The 13781-nt window shown below is 39.0% G+C and overlaps 1 long non-coding RNA gene across 1 annotated transcript in view; it reads right to left on the reverse strand.

Annotated features, from left to right (window-relative positions):
• Positions 1-1676: 1676 nt before the first annotated feature.
• Positions 1677-13781, reverse strand: part of LOC116275759 — a 28493-nt gene continuing 16388 nt past the window's right edge. Inside the window, exon 3 of the long non-coding RNA XR_004184993.1 lies at positions 1677-3060. This is a non-coding gene — a long non-coding RNA (uncharacterized LOC116275759). The remainder of the gene's footprint in view (positions 3061-13781) is intronic.

A 13781-nucleotide genomic window follows, 5' to 3' on the forward strand; every position in this document is an offset into this window, starting at 1 on the left:
CACATTTCCTTTGAATTTTCTCCTAACCTTGCTGTCTGAAGGACAGCACAGTAACATGATAAAGAACAGACTGAGGCCGGCGTGGTGGCTCATGCCTGTAATCCCAGTACTTTGGGAGGCTGAGGCGGGCGGACGGCCCGGAGGTCAGGGAGTCCGATCAGCCAGCCAACTGGTGAAACTCTGCCCCTAATAAAAATACAAAAATTAGCCAGGTGTGTGGTGGCATGCCTGTAATCCCAGGTACTCTGGGAGGCTGAAAAGCAGGAATAGCTTAACTTGGAAGGAGGAGGCTATGCAGGAACTAAGATCACACCACTGCTCCTCCCAGCCAGGAGTGAGACTGGCCTATAAAAAAAAAAAAGAAGGAAAGAAAGAAAGAAAAGACTGGCATCCTCATTCCCCACTTCCTAGCCGGTGACCATGGGAAAGTTACTTAACCTCTTGGTATCTCACTTTCCTCATCTGTAAACTAGCTGGGTGATCCACCTATACACAGAATTGATGTGAGAAAAAGTGGGTTAGTGCCTATAAAGGGCTAAGAACGATGCCTGGCACAGAGTAAGCATTATTGCTATTTTGAAAAATATCATTCAAGTCACTCCTCCCTTGCCTGGAAAACCTTTCTCTCTAGTACCTGCCTGTTGAATACCCCGTGTTCTTTTAAGGCCTGTGTCCTCTGCAAAATCCCTCCTGGTGCTCCCAGTGAGAATGGGGTAACTCTTTCTCTCCCATGGGATCCTTCCAGCACCTGACACCCTGGCATTTATTACAGTTGTCTAAGCAGGTCAGCGGTTCTCTAGCTGTATGTCATGAAACAAGACCAGTTGGCCTCAGGTTTTGACCACGGGGTAAAATATTCTCAAGCTACAACTGAGGATGCATGTTGGTCCTGGGGATGTCAGACAGACCAGAGCATGAGCTCCTGGAGGGCAGCCTGCGTCTGTTTTAGCTTTGCATCTCCCATCGCTCTAAGCACAGTGCTGTGAGCAGAGCAGATGCTTAGTAAATGTTTGTTAAATTAAATCTCAGGCAATTTGCTTCGATTTACTTAGAACTCCCTGGGTAAGTAATCAGTTCCTATACCATTCAATGAGTTTTTAATAGCATTTACATTGGACTCGCCATATAGGTTAATCAAAACCAGCTCTCTTAGTCCCTGGTTCAGACTCAGGGATTTCACACAAAAAGACTCAGGTCAGTGCCTTTGCTCATCTTAACAGAGACTGAAACTGAATGGGAGAAGCCCTAACTCTCCGTAAATTTCTCTCCCATTTGTTAAAGAGGCATTATAGAAACAGACCCATTAAACAGGCCAATGGAATCAAAGATTTGTTTCCCATGGATTCCTGTTTCCAAAGAATGACCAGTTGTCTACATTGCTGAAATGAATTGATTGTTTTTAGAGGGCTTCACGTTTTCAGAAATTATGGAACATCATTTCAGAGTTTGTTGAAAATGTTCAAGTACTTGAAATTCAGGAAACAAAAAAAAAAAAAAAAAAAAAGAGGGCCCAAAATTTAAACCCAAAGATAATTACAAATATTTCTAATTACATCTGCTCCATGAAAATATCTGATGTGAACATGAGTGAAATTAATTTGAATTTTAACTACTTTGCTGGGTTTTTTTCTTTTTAAATTTCTATTAAGTTCCACAATAGCCAAATATAAAAAAGAAGAAAATTGGAGGTATAGTCTTAAGGGTAAGCAGAAAAATGAATAAAAACTTACATGACTAAACATAGAGGAAATATTTTTTGAGGATCAAATGCTGCCAATGCTATTGTGAAAGTCATTAGATGTATGAATCTTTTGCCAGTTATCTTGTTTGAAAAGATAGTTCTAGGCTTCCTTGATTGAACTAAATATTTATTTGATGGCAACATACTGATTACATATAATGTAGAAAACATAAAAATTATATTAACAAAATGAATTCCTCCAACTATAACACCTGGAAATTAAAACCAATATTTGAGAAACACCTTGTGCCAAAGTCTCGGTTATGTTATCTCCTTTAATTCTCACACGGCTTCCAAAATTTCCAATTTATCCAGTTGTGTAATGTACCTTCAGATAATTAAATAGGTTGACTTTCTAAATGAGATTATAACTACAAATACTGAAACTTTAAAAGAGCTCTTCCAATTTTGTATGACAGTTAAGATTTCCATTGTATAGATAAGAAAACCGAGGTTCAAAGAGCAGTAACGGTTGCACAAGTAGAAAACAAGAGATATTTAAACCTGAGCATCTCTAATCTGAAGTTCAAGTGCTTTCCCCTACACGAGTTTGATTCTTTCCTCAAGAATTGTCCCATTTATTCATGTATTTATTCATTCAGAAAATATTTATTGGAAGCCATCGATATGATTATCATTTTCTTAAAAGGCTCTGGGAACACAGCAAATAAGGAAACAAAATTTCACCCTTTGTTTCCCCCGCTAGGACACAGGAGATATTGGTGGTGGAGACAGACTGGACGTTCTTCCCCACCACCACTGTCACTCTGCTTCCTTCCAGTATTTCTGGTGTCTAATCTTTACATCATAACAAGCCTGCTTTGCCTTTTACTAGAGTAGAAGTGGGGAACTAGATATCAGGATATTATCTTTATTGAACTGACCTGTATCTTCCATAATATTGTCCACTACAATTTTCCCTTTGGTTATGACAGCTTTGAAGACAGAGGAATTTGTAATGGCAGAAATAAGTAAATATGAGAGAGACATGTGAAACCTGCGTCTTCAGTACCTTCTACCTTTATGCAAATGTTTTTCAGTGATTAACTCAACCAAGTGCATGCCTAAAATGGATGTTCCACGTATTTTCCATCCAGGCATCCATTTGACTCCAGGACACATGCTCCATGAGCAACATTTCAGATTAATGAGTTGAGGCCCACAGCAAAGCCAGGTTAATATATTTTCTTGTTGCTGAATCTGATAGTTTCCATCTGCTATATCATGCTTTAATGTCCCAGAACGCTTGAGTTGCCTAATAGAGTACGTATGAAAATCACACAAGATTTTTTCCTCGTAAAGGCTCTGTAAAGAAAAAGCTGCAAAGCAATATTCAAAAACAGAACATCAACAATGACAATATAATAATGATAGACAATGCTCTATCAAATACGTAATTAATATTTTAATTATTTTCTCTGTAATATCTGTATCCTACTGTGCAAAGTAACTGGGTCTCACAATTTTCAAAGATGACAAGATTATCATTATTAATGTTCTAGGACACGTATTTATTTCTAATGTTATTAATGGTACTACTGATGGAGAATACAAGAGTCATTCTGAGGTAAGGAGGTAGTTCCTTCTGATGAGTCCACTTGGGTCTCAGAATTTAACATTCCATATTGATTAATAATTTATTTGTGGCTTAAGTCAATTTTTTGTGTATCCCAGTTGTGTATCCACATATATATTTGTCTACTAAATTACTTTAAAGAGCTCTAAAAATAATTGGCCTATTATCTCACACAGATAGTTTTAATTGAGATGGTTAGAATTTCAGAAATTATGAACATCAGAGTGCTTGTTTTATGCTTTTCTTTTTTCTGTGATTATTATTATTATTATTTTTTTCTGGCAGAGGAAAATCTTTGCCTTCTCAGTCTTAGACCTCAGAGATATATGATCGGTTAAATCTGTGGAAGATTTAAAATAGTTTGTTTTCAAAAACTCAAGGCTGTTCATAAATCTATGCTTCTCATGGCCTAGAGATTCAAGGTTTCCAATACGTAGCTACTCCCTTCACATGGTTACTAAGCCCTTGAAATGTGGCTACTCTGAGTTGACTTGTGCCTAAGTGTAAACTGCTCTCTGGTTTTTGAAGACTTAGTATAGAAAAGCCGCAAATCTGATTAATAATGTCTTAATAGGCGGGGCGCGGTGGCTCACGCCTGTAATCCCAGGACTTTGGGAGGCAGAGGTGGGCGGATCACGAGGTTAGGCGATCGAGACCATCCTGGCTAACACGGTGAAACCCCCGTCTCTGCTAAAAATAAAAAAATTAGCCAGGTGAGGTGGCGGGTGCCTGTTCCCAGCTACTCAGGAGGCTGAGACAGGAGAATGGTGTGAACCTGGGAGGCGGAGCTTGCAGTGAGGCGAGATAGCACCACTGCACTCCAGCCTGGATGACAAGCGAGACTCCATATCAAAATAATAATGATAATAATAATAATAATGTCTTAACAATATATTTAAGTAGTAATAGTTTGGACTTATTGGTCTATCTAAAATATTATTTAATGTTTTTACTTTTTCAGCGTGGCTCCAAGAAATTACATATGTAGTTCAAATAATATTTCTATTGGGCAGTGCTACTCTACAGGTCAATCTTTGGAACTGGTTATTAACCCATTTTACAGTTGAGAAAATTCAAGTCACAGACCATGAGTGATGGACCGGGGATATGAATTCAGACCATTGGTTCTAGAAACCGTGTTCTTAACTCCTGTACAATATTCCCTCAGAAACATGCTCAGACCCCAAAGACTCAACTCCTTCCCCACGGATACCCTGAGCTCAGTAGCTTATGAGAGAAGTCCAGAACCATCAATGCTCTGGCAACTGAAAAAAAAATGTCCCAAACAGGACAAACAACTCCAAGATAGGATGGCAACAACCTTGGTTATATAAAAATATTCTCAGACAAGACATGGGCATTGTCTATAAATGAAAACAAGGAGCAATTTTTGCTGAGTTAATTCTACAGGAAAGGCAGGGGCTATCAGCATGCTTCTCGGCCCCGTATTTGCATCAGTGACTGGCACTCTATTAGGATTGGTATCAAGGGGGTGGGATCCTGGTTTCCCTGGATTTGGGCCTTTCACGCCTTCTGATTGATAGCTTCTACTTGTAAAGCGGTCACCCGCGCAGCTGTCTCGTGCTCCTGTCCGCCTTTCCACTGCAGTTGATGCAATTCTGGTTTCATTCATCAGCCCCCTTGAATAGCAACATCCTCCAGTTGGAGGAAAACCTGCTGTCGCCATGCACGGCCCACATTTGCATGCACGCACTGTCCTGCCAAGCACTCGGTGGCACCGTGTCTGCCAACTGACAGGCAGCTCGTGGATCCCATCCCTGATAAGTTTTCTAGTTTCTCAAATTATCTGTGTTTTACTTCGCTTTCATGCTCAAAGCATAACAAATGTCTTTGATATGTTTCTGTGTGCTGTGGAATGCCAATGGCGTCAATTGAACTGTATCACACCGTGGAAAAGGCTGTTTTGCAGAGCCTCAATTGGCCATGAGCTATAAATATCTGCTGTTTCATGATGCCTTTGATTGCTACATAAACTCTGATCATTAAACATTGATCAAAGATGGCTTGCGATCAAATGGCATTATGCTACAATGATATGGATGCAATAGGCAAGGGTCAGGATCAGGTGTTCTGTTGACGCCCAAGCCCTCATTGTGGACAGGCTACCCCTAGGCTCAGACGTGTCTGTTTTTTCGGTCTTTCAGGGTAATTTTAATGAAATGCATTGTCCTAGAATTTTTGTGGCTTATAATATGTTTCTTTGGAAACATAAAATGTTTATGGGATTACTTCTGCCTTTTAGGAACACTTGCAAACATATGAAGATGAAGAATTGTGAAGAAATAAACAAACAGCAAAACAGACAAGGCACACAAATAAAGATTGAGAGCTAGATAGATAGGCAGGTAAGTAGCCTTCTATACATTTAAATAACCTTTTATTTCTTTTCATATTGACAAGTAATAGCTGTTGATTGTAGAAAATTTGAAAAATACAGAAAAAAAATTATACCAGACCTAAGAACCAGAAATAATTCACTATATTAACATTTTGGTTTGCATCCTTTCATGTTTTGCTATTCACAAATACTGTTTTTCCAAGCACTGGAACATACTTTGCACTTTGCATCTGTCCACATCACACATAAGAGTGCCCTTAGCACTCTTTCTTTTTTTTTTTTTTTTAACTTATGTACTTACCCTGAACATTTCTCTGTGGCATTATTCTCCAAGAGCACACGTTGTAATATCTGCATGATAAATCATGTGTATGTGTGTATGTTTGATAATTAATTTAACTCCCCTACTGTTTGACATAAATACCTCTTTTTCTTTATCTCTGTAGGCTATCTAGCACATTGGGATCACTAAATAGAATATAGGTTGAAATGGACAATATAGATTAAATAAGCAGTCTAAAAATCAACTTTCCTACAAAACAACATTTGTATTCACATCCAACATTGTAAATGAAACCAAAATTTCTTAGTGAATTAAGTCACTGGGGACTCTTAAAAATATACATTTTTTTTTCTTGCTCAGTTAAGCAAAATCATCTCTCAATGGAGAATTGTTTCTCCCACTTACGGTTGATATATACTGTTTTCTATTTTCTCAGAAAACTCCCATAGACGTCAAGTTTATCCTGATTGTTTGCCTCTAAAATCAGAGTTTCATTTGTAGTAATTCCAATTTAGATGTAAGATAATTAGCAAAATCCCAAAGAAGTGATCAGATTGTGAGTGTGTTACTTGATTGGGACATTACAATAATTTACTGTTCAATTCCTATGATGTCAGAACAACTGAATAAATGTAAAATAATTTCCTAGTATTGCCAGGAAAAGAGAGTAAATGCCATTTGGCCTAATGAAGATAGTGCTGAGTGATAAATTAGTTCTCTCATCTGAAAATAATGAAGTTTAACTAGAAGATCTCTAACTTCTTCTTTTCCTCTGAAATGCTATGATCTGTTCATACTTCAATTCTTCATTCTCAGATAAGATCAAGTCTGAAATATTGAGCAAATTGAATAGGCTTGTCTTAAAAAATAAAGTCCACATTTAAGTGTGTGAAGTGTATGGAGATACAGATATAGAGAAATAGATATAGACAGAGGTGCAGATGTAGATATAGATACAGATATTTGTATATATTCGTTTCAGTGCCTCACCCCAATAGATCCCATCGCCCAATATTCATGCCTTCTTTTAAAACTGGTCTGGGCCCTGTGAGCTACTTTAACCAATAAAATGTGGCATAAGTAATGCTGTCTGAAGTGATGTCTCATACTCAATGCTTGATGCATTCTGGACGCATCTGCTTTTGCACTCTTAGAAGCCAGCTGCTATGTAAGATGTCTATCTACCCTTACACTACCATGCCGTGAGGAAGCCCAAGCAGCCTATTTCTATGCCTAGAGAAGGATGGTCTCAGTCAGCTTCCCCCAGGGGAGCTCCCTGGTAGCACTTACTGCCAGCCAGGTGAATTAGGTCATTTTAGATGTTTCATCCACCTCACCACCCAGGTGACACCATGCAAAGAAGAAATGCCCTGGTCAATTTATATGATCATGAAAAATAATTGTTGTTTTAAGCCCCTAAGTTTTGTAGTAACTTATTATACAACAATAGAAAATGATATAGAGTATTCACAAACTACACATCCAACAAATGACTAATATCCAGAATCTATAAGGAACTTAAATAATTCGACAAACAAAAACCAAACAACCCCATTAAAAAGTGGGCAAAGGACATGAACAGACACTTCTAAAAAGAAGACATACGAGGGGCCAAAAACCATATGAAAAAATGCTCAGCATCACTAATCATCTGAGAAATGCATATAAAACCATAATGAGAAACAATCTCATATCAGTCAGAATGGCTATTATTAAAAACAAACAAACAAAAGAAATAATAAACCAACCAGATGTTGGTAAGGCTGAAGCAGCAGAGAAAAGGGAACACTTATGCTTACAAAAATTAGCCAGACATGGTGGTGCATGCCTGTAATCCCAGTTATTCAGAAGTCCGAAGCAGGAGAATCGTTTGAGATTCTCAACACAGAATTACAGAGGTTATAGTGAGCTGCGATCATGCCACTGCACTCTAGCCTGGGCAACAAAGCAAGACTTCATCTCAATTAAACAAACAAACAAAACCTAATGGAATGGGAAAATGTGGTACATATACACCATGGAATACTATGCAGCCATAAAAAAAGAACAAAATTGTGTCCTTTGCAGCAACATGGATGCAGTCACAGGCCATTATCCTAAGTGAATTAACACAGGGATAGGAAACAAAATACCACATGTTCTCACTTATAAGTGGAGCTAAACATTGGGTACCTATGGACATAAAGATGAAGGCAATACGTGCTGGAGACTACTGGAGGGGGGAAGGGAAGAAGGGCTGTAAAGTTACCTATTGGGTACTATGCTGACTACCTGGTACCTCATTCATACCCCAAACGTCAGCATCTCACTATACCCATGTAACAAACCTGCACAGGTACCCCTTGAATCTAAAGTAAAAGTTGAAAAAGACAAAAAAGGGAAAATGATATATTTTAACTGTTTTGGGGAATTCAGAATAGAATAAGATGTAATTTTTTCACATTTGAAAAATATGAAAAATGAATAGCACATATATGCATAAGTGCATATGTATGTGTATTTTTGTGCATATTACTATTACAATGGTAGTAAAAATAACATGACTCAGTTTAAAAGCAAGATTACATCATTTTAATTGAGACAAATTTCTTGCACTCTTTACCATTGGAATATTTATGTGAGTCATTAGATTCTTGAATTATCATGAGGAATATTTTGTTTATGTTGTTCCTATGATAGATTCAAATCAACAGATTCATAAATGCACGTTCACTCTAGGTCAGAAGAAATTGCATTCCAAAGTTACACAGTTAAGTTGAGTGGCATTTGTACTCACCAAGTTCTGAGTGCATAATACATGTGATAAATGTGTCTGACTTGGCACTGATGTGACAAGGCCCAGTGGGCCAGTGGATGGAAACAAAAGTGCCAGATTCTGCCATAGAGAAGGACAATAGGCAGTTATATCCCTCTAACTGGCCTTCAGCCTACCTTAGAAACAGATGTGTCTCACTTTGACTGTGGACAGGGACTTTCTCCAAGAGATGATGAGAGAGCCAAGCCCAATCACAGAACATCTCTCAACACCTCACCAGATGAGAAGTGTAAACAAAATAACAACCACACCATTTCACCAGCAGGAACAAAACCAGAAGAGGTACTACCTTCTCCCTTATGCTTCCTAACATGACAGCCAAGGAAAGAAACTTGCAGCTTCAACCTTACCCTCACTCTCCTGAGCTGTTGCTGTGGAGGACCATGAGCAACAAAGCTCTGAGGCTTCTCACCCATATCCTCCCCAATCCAAAGAGAAAGATGTCTATGAAAAGGATGAAAAAAAAATTAAGCATAGAAATTTCTCCCTGCAACATAAGATCTCAGAAGAGCAGATAGGCCAACCAGTGCCAGAGTCTTTCAGGCCTCCACAGTGAATTGAATCTGAGGGTGTTCCTTAGGAGACACCTCAGCTAGGTAGATTGAGTTTATAACCAAGCAGCAACAACAACAACAAAATTCAATTCAGAAGGCGGATCCTAGAGCCTCCTTCAAGGGCACCCCACAGGGAGCTTGCCCACCCCCTACTCACAGACTTCAAGCAAACGGGATAGAAGTATACCCTTCTGTGGCTTGAAACAAAAGACCAATCCTTCTCAGATTAAATGGGAAGGATTCACTTACATCAAATCAGAATAAATAGCAGGTCTAGACAAAGCTTCTTAAGTTAGATTTGTCCAAGATTTTTAATAAGTAAAACCTCAAACATATTACATTAAAAACAAAAAAGAAAGAAAGCAACTAGCTGAACTTATAGAGCAAAGAGTAGAGTGGAGGTGACCGGGGCAGAGGGGATGGGGAGGGTGTGTTCGTCCATTTCCCTTGATATAAAGGAATACCTGAGGCTGAGTAACTTACAAAGAAAAGAGGTTTATTTTGGCTCATGGTTCTGCAAGCTATACACAAAGCATAGTGCCAGCATCTGCTTCTCATGAGGGCCTCAGGAAGCTTCCAATCATGGCAGAAGGCAAAAGGGGAACCAGCATATCACATGGTGAGAGAGGAAACAAGAGAGAGGTGCCAGGCTCTCTTAAACCAGATCTCACATGAACTCATAAAGTGAGAACTTACTCAATACTGTGAGGACAACACCAAGCTATTCATGAAGGATCTGACCCCATGACCCTAACGCCTCCTACTAGCCCAACCTCCAACACTGGAGGCCACACTGCAACTTGAGATTTGGAGAGCACAAGCATCCAAACTACATCAGGGGTTTAGGTAGATATTGGTCCAAGGGTATAAAATTTTGGTCCCAAGGAGAAATAAGTTCAAGAGATCTGTTGTACAATATGATGATTCCAGTTAATAATGATGCATTTTATACTCAAAAATTGCCAAGAAAGTAGATTTTAAGTGTTCTCACTGCAAAAAAAATGATAAGTATGTGAGGCAATGGATATGTTAATTAGCTTGATGTAGCCATTCCACCATGTATACATATATCAAAACGTGTTCAACACCATACATATCTACAATTTTCAATTTAAAAATAAATTAAAAAGTTGGGGAAAAGGAGGGACTTTTCATACTGTATTTGTTAACTATTGCTACAGTGCACACCAACACAGAACTCAGTGACTTTAAGCAACATTTAATATTTTTCACACATCTGCAGTTTTTCTAGGAGTCAGCTGATGGAGGATGGACTCAACTAGGATGTCTCTGCTTTCCACATTTCTCAGCCTCCTCTTAAAATCTGTGGGCTAGCCCAGAGATGTTTTTCCCATGATTATGGCAGAGGTGCTAGAAGGCAGATGAAAACATGCAAGGCCTCTTAAGGCAGGCCTTAACCTGGTGCACCGTCATCTCTGCATTCTTCTATTTACCAAAGCATAGCCCTGGCCAAACTTACAGTCAAGGGGCAGGGCAAAAGACAGAAAAACTGCCACTTTAGAGAGGAAAACTACAAAGTCACACAGCAAAGAGTATGAAGTCTAGAGGAAAAAAATAGGTCAACAGTGCAGAGAACAAAAAGGAAAATTCCCTGGGTCTCCTATACTATGGGAAAACTGGAAGGTCATTGATTTAGTAAAAATAAATGATCAACAATACAATGATGAAACCACAGGATCAAATGGAAAGGCCAAGCATGGTCCTTGAAAAAAAAATTGAAGACATGAACGTCACAGTTATATAGCTAGTAAATACATTTGATGTTGCTGAAAATCAAATTACTGAGATAGAAGAAAAGTTTGAGATTATCACCATGGATCCAGGGGGAGAAGGCTGCTGAGGACTTCGATAATGTCAGTGGGGAAACCAAAGAAAAGGACTACCCTACTGAAAGAAAAGGACTTCCCTACTGGCTCTATTTTAAAAATATCAGGCTGGGTGCAGTGGCTCACACCTGTAATCCCAGTCCTTTGGGAGGCCAAGCCAAGAGAATCACTTGAGGCCAGGAGTTCCAGACCAGATATATATATATATAGATATATACATACACATATATATACACACAGATATATATACACACACACGTGTGTGTGTGTGTATATATATATACGTATATATATTGGGCAGGACACTGATGGACCCAACTCTCATACCTAGACCATGTGCTCTGACCAGGGTATTGGAAAGAACCATTGTCAGGCTTGGTATCCAGAGACTCATGGAAAGGTAACTGGCAGCTTCCACATGAACCACACAATTGATGACAGCAGGGAGCACTTCTCCTTCCAAAAATAGTAACGGAAGTGTTACTGAGCGATGAAAACTCAGATGTCCTCTGCACATGTGGTTGCATTAAACCCAGAAATCTAGGGAAGTAAGGAGCAAAAATGAGTAAAATGGGAATGTCGGTGTCAATTTTGCCTATTCACAATTTAGCCCAAGGATGCCTATCCTCAGAAAAGTAGAACAGTAGAGCAGGCTCTTCTCAATTCCTGTCATCCAATTTTCAGAGTGTTATTATCACTACCAAGTCCAGGAACATCATCTCCACCTAAAATACTGTTTTCCTAGGAGGGTTTATCCAAAACCAACTGACTAGCTTACTAACTTTGGAATATAATACATATTCAAATTAGGACTGCCTGTGACTGATATGATTTGTTATCATGTGAATACAAGTGAAAGAAAAACAAAAATGTTAATAGTGGATAATTTCTACAGTATTGGATAAGGTTAGTGGTTTTTTTTTTTTTTCTGATTTGTACTTTTCTGTGCTTTTAAAATTTCCTAAAATATACCTGTAATGTGTTAAGGTTTCAAAATGTGTTAAGGTTTGATTTTTAATAATTAGATATACAGATGTTAGATGAATTACTTTTATTGTAATGACAGTCTGACCTGCCTTATTATTTCAAGTTAAGCTTCACAAGCTTGCTAAGTACCAAAGTTTAGGCTCTAGTTCAAATATTTTACTGTATTTTAAATATAAGAACTCGATTTTATCAATGAATCCATTTGTAAGAGCCTGAAGGATTAATTAACTTTGACCAAACACTGAAGATGCTGATTTTTAAACTGCAGCCCAATATGCTAACTGACCTATAGTGAAAGAGAGTTCTGTCCCTGAGACCAGAAGACACCCTTCTGGGTGTGAGGTCCAGACAGCAATATACTTGGAGTTAGTGAGGATTAAGTTTGGTCACATGCTACAGAAAACCCAGACTGAGAGTGACTTGAACCCCAAAGCTTTATTCTCTTGCACACAAATTCAGCAGTGTGCATTCCAATAGAGCCAGTTCACAAAATCATCAGGGACTCCCTGCAGCTTGCTGCTTCCCAATGTCTGGAGCAAGGCTTCCATCAACATGGAGTTCCAGCCACTGCTTTACATCACAACGGGAGGAAGGAAGAAAGAGAAGGAGAAAAGTACAGCCCTCCCTTTAAGGGCACTTCCAAAAGCTGCATATGTCACTCTCCTTAAGTCCCATTGGCCAAAATTCAACCACATGGCCTTATCCAGCCACAAGAGGGGCTGGGACGTGAAGTCTTTACTCCAGATGGTGTGTGCCCTTCACTGTGGGCTGTGGGGAGAACAGATAGTGGACAAGTAGCAATCTCTGCCACAAGTTATGAGAAAAATAAACAGGCAATATGGAACCCATGTAATGCGAGGGTATTCACATCTAACTTGCTCCATCTTCTCTACTTTTAAGAGCAATTTCATCTTAAAAACCAACACCAATTGCATGAAACTAAAAACACCCCCTCTCCTAGACAGTGCAGAGATAAATCTCTCAGATTATACCTGCAGCCGTTCTTCTTTCTCTACATTATTTGCCACTTCCTAGAAACTTCCATCAGTAAAACCTCACCTGTTGACTTGCTGTAATTCCCAAGATAATAACTCATCTGATGTTAGTTTTATTTTTGGCAACTTTTACAGATGCATCTTTATCCTAACGAGTAGGCTGTTTTGAAATCACAGTGTAGGTTGGGTTAAAGTTCATCCCATGAGTAGAAGATTTTAACATCAGATGTGAAGTTGACTATGTGCTTAAAATTGGGGGCAGGAGAGAGCAAAGTTCATGGGCTGTTTAAGCCCTGTTGTTCCTGCCTGCCTGCTACATGTGTAAGCTCTATACAGAAAGTTCTGCTCTGCTGCCATTCCCTCACCCAGGCATTTTTCTGAAGTGATTGAGTTTCGGGACATCATTCCTTCATTTCCTTGGGTAAGTGAACTTTATCACACAGATGCCAGAGCAGGTTTGGGTTGCTTGTGCTCTTCAGGCATCTTCCATCTGACTCGTGAGCCCCAACACATATGGCCAATTCAGACTGACCCTTCCAGTCGACTCATAATCTGTAAGATTTCTCATCCTCCAAGCTTGATAAATCACCAAATGTTCCCTCGTAGTACCAGACCAAGACGCTT

This window comes from Papio anubis, chromosome 7 (genome assembly GCF_008728515.1).
Source record: "Papio anubis isolate 15944 chromosome 7, Panubis1.0, whole genome shotgun sequence".
Taxonomy (NCBI): Eukaryota; Metazoa; Chordata; class Mammalia; order Primates; family Cercopithecidae; genus Papio; species Papio anubis.